The following is an 8500-nucleotide window of genomic DNA, read 5'->3' on the forward strand; positions in this document are numbered from 1 at the left end:
TGGATATCGTAGCTGGAAATTTACATGGAATAAATTGTTGCACAAAAAATAAAAGTGACTATGATGTATCTCGTTACATATATATTACCATACAACATCTAGCATTGAAATGTTAGCTACTACTATAAGGAGCACTGAGTTTTGTATGTGTTAACTTAATTTTATAAATATGTTGCGAAATATTCGTTGATTTTGAGTATTTATGTTACTTCAACTTTTATCTTGCTTGACCGTAGTATTGCTGAAATGGGATTTATCAAGGCGAGCTTGATGTATTCCAGTATTATTATAATAAAAAAACAACATTAGAATGACTAAATATTATATTATGGTGGCACAGTTACCAAAAACAAAACGACCTAGGGCAGAACTGGTTGAGAGCTTAACAACCTGATAACCATGTGACAACAAACTACTCGAAACATACTCATTTATTTTTAATTTTCAAGTATGTTTAAATATTTAAAGTGTAGATTTTAAATACACTCAATGATTTATTTATACAATATCAATAATTATTGCATGTATATACTCTTGATTTCTATAAACACGACACAATATGAGACAAGAGTTCCGCGGTCGGAGATGACCGCATTGAAGCCGGATTTTTGATTTAAATGACAGGAAAGTACCTTTCGTGTTTTTGTCAATGCAATACTTAAATTACTGAAATATTGTTCAAAGGTCAAAATGAAATGAAAGTACTTTTCAAGGCATGAGCAAACCTTGTGTTATGTTTTGAATGCATGCATATACATGAACAACAATAACATTTAAGGTCACAAATATGAACTTGAATTGACAATTAGGAAAGTTTGATCTCAATTTTTTTATTAGCAAATTAGTAAGATATTGTTTGAAGTTTCCATCAATTTCATTATCAAATGTAAGAAAATAAACTTAGATGAAATAATACTATTTATTGTTTTGCTTTCACATACCTACACAGAAATCCAGACAGCCTTATGATCACTCCAAAAGGTTTCTATCACACCAGTTCTAGCAGATAGATTGGACACATAAATATGATCCAAGCTTGAATGATAGTCTGTGGTTTCACTTTAACATTTTAACATTTAAGTTCACAGTGACCTTGACCTTCAAATGAATGACATTGAAATGAATGACCTTGAAATGACCAGTGGTCATCTAAGTGTGCTTGCAAACCTTTACGTCAAGTTTGAGATTCTAGGTCCAAGCATACCAAAGTTATAACAATTTTAACATTTTAACATTGAAGGTCACAGTGACCTTGACCTTCAAATGAATGACATTGAAATGAGCAGTGGTGATCTTCTAGTACTGGCCAACCTTTATGTCAAGTTTGAAGACTCTAGGTACAAGCATACCAAAGTTATAACATGGAATAAGAACTTTAACATTTTTACCTACCAAAGTTATAAGAACTTTAACATTTTTACATTCAAGGTCACAGTGACCTTGACCTTAGAATGAATGACCTTGAAATGACCAGTGGTCATCTAAGTGTGCTTGCAAACCTTCATGTCAAGTTTGAAGACTCTATGTCCAAGCATACCAAAGTTATAACAATTTTAACATTTTAACATTTAAGGTCACAGTGACCTTGACCTTCAAATGAATGACATTGAAATGACCAGTGGTCATCTTCTAGTACTGGCCAATCTTTATTTCAAGTTTGAAGACTCTAGGTACAAGCATACCAAAGTTATAACATGAAATAAGAACTTTAACATTTTTACATTCAAGGTCACAGTGACCTTGACCTTCAAATGAATGACCTTGAAATGTCCAGTGGTTACTTACTAGTTCTGGCCAACCTTCATGTCAAGTTTCAAGACTCTAGGTCCAAGCATACCAAAGTTATAACAACTTTAACATTTTTACATTCAAGGTCACAGTGACCTTGACCTTCAAATGAATGACCTTGAAATGTCCAGTGGTTACTTACTAGTTCTGGCCAACCTTCATGTCAAGTTTCAAGACTCTAGGTCCAAGCATACCAAAGTTATAACAACTTTAACATTTTTATATTGAAGGTCACAGTGACCTTCACCTTCAAATGAATGACCTTGAAATGACCAGTGGTCATCTGTTAATCCTGGCCAACCTTCATGTCAAGTTTGAAGACTCTAGGTCCAAGCATACCAAAGTTATACCATGAAATAAGAACTTTAACATTTTTACATTCAAGGTCACAGTGACCTTGACCTTCAAATGAATGACCTTGAAATGACCAGTGGTTACTAACTAGTTATGGCCAACCTTCATGTCAAGTTTCAAGACTCTAGGTCCAAGCATACCAAAGTTATAAGAACTTTAACATTTTTTATATTGAAGGTCACAGTGACCTTGACCTTCAAATGAATGACCTTGAAATGACCAGTGGTCATCTGTTAATCCTGGCCAACCTTCATGTCAAGTTTGAAGACTCTAGGTCCAAGCATACCAAAGTTATACCATGAAATAAGAACTTTAACATTTTCGAGCACGCCGCCACCCCGCCCGCCCGCCCGCCCCCCCGCCCGCCCGACAACATCAATCTATAAGCCGAGATTTTTTCGAAAAAAATCCGGCTAAAAACTCCCAAAGAAAACAAAAAGGTTACAAATATTCAAATAAATTATGTCTTTCTATAAAGGGAGTGTACACTTTTATTTCAATTATCGGCATGACCATACTTTCTTATATTTAAGTATGCATGGTTGGAAAGATGAGGTCATAATCGTTTGTAAAAACACCATTTAAAATCCTGTTTGTGTTTTAACTCAAAATATTTATCTTTTGGCCATATTCTGTCTTTTATAGGGTAAACTCAGTACAAAATAATGTAGCATCATGTCAGTGTAGGTCATGTCAGATGTTATAGGACCCCAGAAAATGGCTTATTTATATGTTATTTTCTCGACCCCTTAAATGTCTACGTTGGATGTGATTTCTCAGTCTTTGGGAAAATGTGAGCCTGTCGGTCCAAAAGGTGAATTTCTTGTCAGCCAAGGTTTAGCAATCATCAGTTTGCATCATATACTATTTTTCTGCAATACATGATCAACTGCTCCAATTGAGCTGACAATTGTTTGTTTGTTGGGTTTGAATGAAATGAATCATGTTATCAAAACATTTACGGGCCCTTAATTTTACATGTACTGACCGCATTCACCACAATCAAAGTAGAGCTTGTAAAATCACAGTACAAAGACTTTTCATATGTAACTAAGCTGATAAATTCAATCCCATATTGTAGTTATCTTAGTTTGAGATAAATAATTAACGTCAACAATCTGAACTTATATGTTTCTACGATTATGAGGACGATAACCCAAAATGTCCTGTGGATGTTCTAACAGTTAACCTGTTTATTCATGTCAGGTCGTTTTACCACGAGATCATTTATAAAGGTGAAGTGAATGTAAGATAATTTAAATAGTATCAGACTTTATCTATTGGTTTTCCATTTATAGAACATGGGATGATTAACTATTTGTACTTTGCCCTAACATATTCATATACAGATAAAGGTTGCACAATTTTAGTACAAAAGCAGTTAATATTATTATACATGTGTTTCAAAGCTTTGGGTTGATTTGTATGACACACTGGGCACACTGACCCCTATACTAAAATAGAACACACTTAGTAATTCTTACAAATTCAATTATTATATATCGTCGAAATATTGACTGAAACATGACTGCAATAATTTTGCTCACATTCATGTTTATCTATATATTTATATATACTGCTAGTCGCCAACAATTAGCATTACAAGCATGCGCGTGTCAGTGCTAGGAAATTAAGGAAATTTAAGGAAGAAGTGTATAGGAGATAAAAAGTAATACATAATGTATTTAGTTTAAACCTATTTATTTTAGCTCAATTGCATAGAAAGTAATTCCTACTTATTTGAAATGCTCTCGAGTCCCTTTCCTGGGCCTAGAACCAGTACTTGGTGTCTAATTATGGGAGATCGAAAGAACGCTCCCACAGCGGGGATCGAACCCGTGACCTCCCGGTCGCTAGGCGGACACCATATCCATTACACCACGGCGACCTTACATAATGTATTTGTGAGACATAGAAACAAAGGTGATAGTGTTAGTTAAAAGAAGAAATATACAGATAAAAGGTTTAAAAACAGCCAACTTGCTTAGAAACTGTGGTCTAGTTTGGTCATCCTCTGCCTAAACTGGTCCAGGGTAGGTGCCTGTACAATATTGGCTGGTAGAGAGTTCCATAGGATAATAGTGGCTGGATAGAAGGAAAATGTATAGTAGTTGCTTGGAGTGGGGATTAGTCTGAATGAAAGAGGGTGCAGATGTCTAGTGAACCGGGTCGGAGAAGTGACGTAAGGAGGCATTGGTACAGCAACCAGTCCGTGGACAATTTTATATACATCAGTAGCCGGGAGTCATACCTTCTGTTCTCAAGTCAACGCCACTCTAATTTGTCTAGCATGTGTGTGACACTGTTGTTATACCAGTAGTCATTTGTAACCCATCGAGCGTTGGAGCATCTCGATCTTGTTGGTGTTGTGGTGGTGTGTGTTGGTGGTGGGTGGCAGTGGTGGTTGGTGGTGGTGGTGGTGGTAGGTGGTGGTGATGGTTGGTGGTGGGTTTAAGTTGGTAGGTGGTGGGTGGCAGATGTGATGGTGGTTGGCTGTGGTGGTGGTAGCGTGAGTGGCAGTGGTTTTTTGCTAAGAAGAGACTATCTTGAAAAGAAAAAAAAGCGGAGGGTTTCACCCCTGATTAGCCTGTGCCAATTCACAGAGGACGGCTCATTTATAAATCCCTAATATAATTTACAATCTATGTCTTCCAATAATGCCTGAGAGTTGACCTGTCAATGGGAATGACAGGGGGACATGGCCTTATTAAAGATAACGCAGTTAATATAGCTTATGACACATTATCCTGTGATAACAAAAAACATTGCACACCTTCCCATGGTACCTTTTTTTATAACTGGACCCAAATCACAGCCACCACAATGCCAGATGTTTCAGCATGTTTGAACAGAATTACAAGTTTTAGGGCAACACATTCTGTTCCTTAATAGCGTCAGATTTTAAATCTGCTACTTCCCGACTTCATTTCGCCTACATAACTGGTTAAATAATTTACCTATGATTAATCAATAGCCACTAGGCCCAGGTAACAAATAAACAAATTTTGATTCCATTGGCGGTGACATTTGAAAAGGTCCGTGTATATACCGTCTTTTTCTTTTTCGTTTTGTATTCGACACAACGAAACATGAGAATTAAGGCATATTCTCTTATATTCCGATTTTCTAATAACCGAAACAAAAACAAAGTACGAAAACAAAATTAACTTCTTTTTATCGTTTTCTGTTGCACTTATTATAAAACAAAATGCGAAATGTATTTCCCTCTTCAAATTTTGTTTCAATCTTCATACAACGAAAATCAATTATTAAAACTTGGTCTCGTTTACCGTTCTTGGTTTGATATTACGGTTTACAAAAAACGAAAAACGAGTGGCGCTGTTCAAAAATCTATAAATAAAAAAAGATCTTTGCTCTGTGCTGCTGTCTTGGGGAGGTAACTCATTCGTGGCTATTGCGCGTTCTTTTTTCCTTTACATAAGAATACATCACTTTTTTCGATCAGGATGGCTTCTTATGTGCATTTTTGGGGGAGGGAAAGACACGCCGTAAGGGAAGAAGACGTGGATATTTTCAGTTGTTTTAGACCAGGATGGCTTCTTACGTGCATTTTGGGGGGAGAGAAAGACACGACGTTATAGGGTAGAAGACGTGGATATTTTCAGTTGTTTTTCCAAATTATGTATTTGTCCAAATTAAAATGATCATAATCTGACATCTAAATGTTTCCCAACGTACCGGTATTGCATGTCGATCCAACCGAATTGATAGGGCTATAGTTAGTGTCTTATGACACTTCTTTTTCTTTTCCCTTATGACACTTTTTTTTTCTTTGCCTCTATACTATGGAAATTCAGTACTAATTTTACAAAAAAAAACTTGTTTTAGTCCTATAATTAGGGAGAGGTCCTTACATTTTAAGAGCTGTAATACCCCTTCCCCTGATTCCCATATTCCAATTATAATTAACCCTTAGACCCCAATGATGTTTGAAGAAGAACAATAATCGGCGGTGGCTGCTAAAATGTCCCCTTTTTACATCACCGTACATAATATAATATTAAAGTTGTATTAGTACTGCCAATATTGAAATAAATAACAAGACACAAGGACAATAAATAAAAAGTTGTTTGAAGCTTATGAAATGGTTAAGTGCAAGGTGTCTAAAATATAATTTCTAATTCGTTAGATTAAGTACAAATACATGTACATGTTACATTTCACAACTGAACTGTGATATGTCTAGTGCTATTTGCTCTGATAGAGTTATAACCAAACACCTTATATGAAACCGTTTTGCGCTTGAAATAATTATATATAATATTATTAATAATATTAATAAATGTGCCTATTTAATAACTTATTTAAAAATATATTTAATATTCCGGAAAGAGCGCTCAAGATGAAGTAAATGCTTACAAAATATTAACCTTCATATACCTTCATATAATATATACATTGATCCGTAACATAACTTCTCCTCCCATAAGCGAAAAAAAACGTATTACATACGAGTCGCCGCACTTCAGTGCGACGCCAATAACGCCGCTAAAAATGACTTTAAATGTTACGGTTCATAAAGAAGGCGAATAGCATGCGTAACGCCTATAGAAACTACTTGCACGCGTTGAAACGTTCCGTTTTTGACAATGGTTGTCTCCTAAAATGGAACTCGAATACAATTATAAAAAAGCTTGTACATCTGTAACTGTTTTCCTGTATGATTTGCAGAGAGAAACGCGCATTCAAGCAAGCGTTGGCTTGCGTGATCTGTTAAAGTGCACGAAAAGTTGAAAAATGTATTATTGTATTCCTTTTATACACATCCAGTTCATGTAAAAAGTCATTCGAAAAGTGGAAAAAACGTACCTAAAAAACATTATTCATAAATTTGTAACAATTTCATAGTTGTAACGTATATGGTATTTTAAATAATTGACTTTTATTAGCGTTGATTTATCTATTATTATAACTTAATGGTCTTGTAATATAATATTACTAGATCTATTTATTTTCCCATCAGAGTAGCCAATAATAGCTGTCCCAAGACTCGACTATTCTTCGTCTATAATTGTCTACATGTATGTATTAAAAAATATTAAGATCTAAGGGAGAAAATTGCGCAAAAAGATCAATCACGACTTATCTCTCCAAAACAGCGGAGCGCCCCTCGTTTTTCGTATACTGTTTTATCAATTCAAGAACGGTAAATGGAAACAGGCACTGTGTTTCAATTTTCAGATATTGATTTTTGTATAATAAAAATTGAAACGAAATATGAAAAGAGAAATAAGTTTTTTGTTTTGTTATTAGTACACCGAAAAACGATACAAAGAACTCAACGTTGTTTTTGTTTTTTTGTTTTTGTTTTTGTTCTGGTTATAAGAAAATCGGAATATGAACTAATATACATTGATTTTTGTTTTTCGTTGTGTCTAATGCAAACTGAAAATGGAAAAGACGGTATATACACGGACCTGAAAAATTGTCAGAAACGGTAACATTCTAATTTTAATTTGCTGATAACACAAAACTAATGATTGGGAGAGGTCAATGTAGGCATATTATGGAAAGTTAGGTGGTCTATTTTAGGAGGATAATGTTTGTCGTAAAGTAAGTAAATACCATAAATGACCCATGTGACACACAGTACCCTTTTGCAATTCTCGCCTCTTTTTACAGTACTGGCTTTGGTTGTCATGCATGGCAAATGAACGGTTCCTATGATATTAAAAAAAACTCTGCACCAATTTGTATGTATTTATTTTGTTTTGGCAACAACAAATTAAAGTTTGAATAATGGTCATCAAAAAGTGTTATAGAATTTCTTCGGACAACTCAGTATTTATGTTAACAAGGGCTGTTTGTAAAACATGCATGCCCCCCATATGGGCTGTCAGTTGTAGTGGCAGCCATTGTGTGAATATTTTTTTGTAACTGTGACCTTGACCTTGACCTAGTGACTTGAAAAACCTTGACCTTGACCAAGTGACCTGAAAATCAATAGGGGTCATCTGCCAGTCATGATCAATGTACCTATAAATTTTCATGATCCTATGCCTAATTATCCTTGAGTTATCATCAGGAAACCATTTTACTGTTTCGAGTCACTGTGTCCTTGACCTTTGACCTAGTGACCTGAAAATTAATAGGGGTCATCTGCCAGTCAGGATCAATGTATCTATGGAGTTTCATGATCCTAGGCGTAAGCATTCTTGAGTTATCATCCGGAAACCATTTTTCTAAGTTGAGTCACCATGATCTTGACAGCCATTGTGTGAATACGTTTTTTTGGCACTGTGACCTTGACCTTGTACCTATGTACCTATGAAGTTTCATGATCCATTGCATGTGCGCTCTTGAGTTATCATCCGGAAACCATCTGGTGGACGGATGG

General features: G+C 35.3%; 1 long non-coding RNA gene across 1 annotated transcript; it reads right to left on the reverse strand.

Moving 5' to 3' along the window:
• Window positions 1-810: 810 nt before the first annotated feature.
• On the reverse strand, window positions 811-2460 carry LOC127836112 (uncharacterized). Its single transcript, XR_008028597.1, has 2 exons — window positions 1226-2460; window positions 811-1048 (listed from the first exon to the last, which is right to left on the reverse strand). It is a non-coding gene; the product is annotated as an uncharacterized LOC127836112 (long non-coding RNA).
• Between the last annotated feature and the right edge of the window lie 6040 nt (window positions 2461-8500).

Source organism: Dreissena polymorpha, chromosome 6, assembly GCF_020536995.1.
Source record: "Dreissena polymorpha isolate Duluth1 chromosome 6, UMN_Dpol_1.0, whole genome shotgun sequence".
Lineage (NCBI taxonomy): Eukaryota > Metazoa > Mollusca > Bivalvia > Myida > Dreissenidae > Dreissena > Dreissena polymorpha.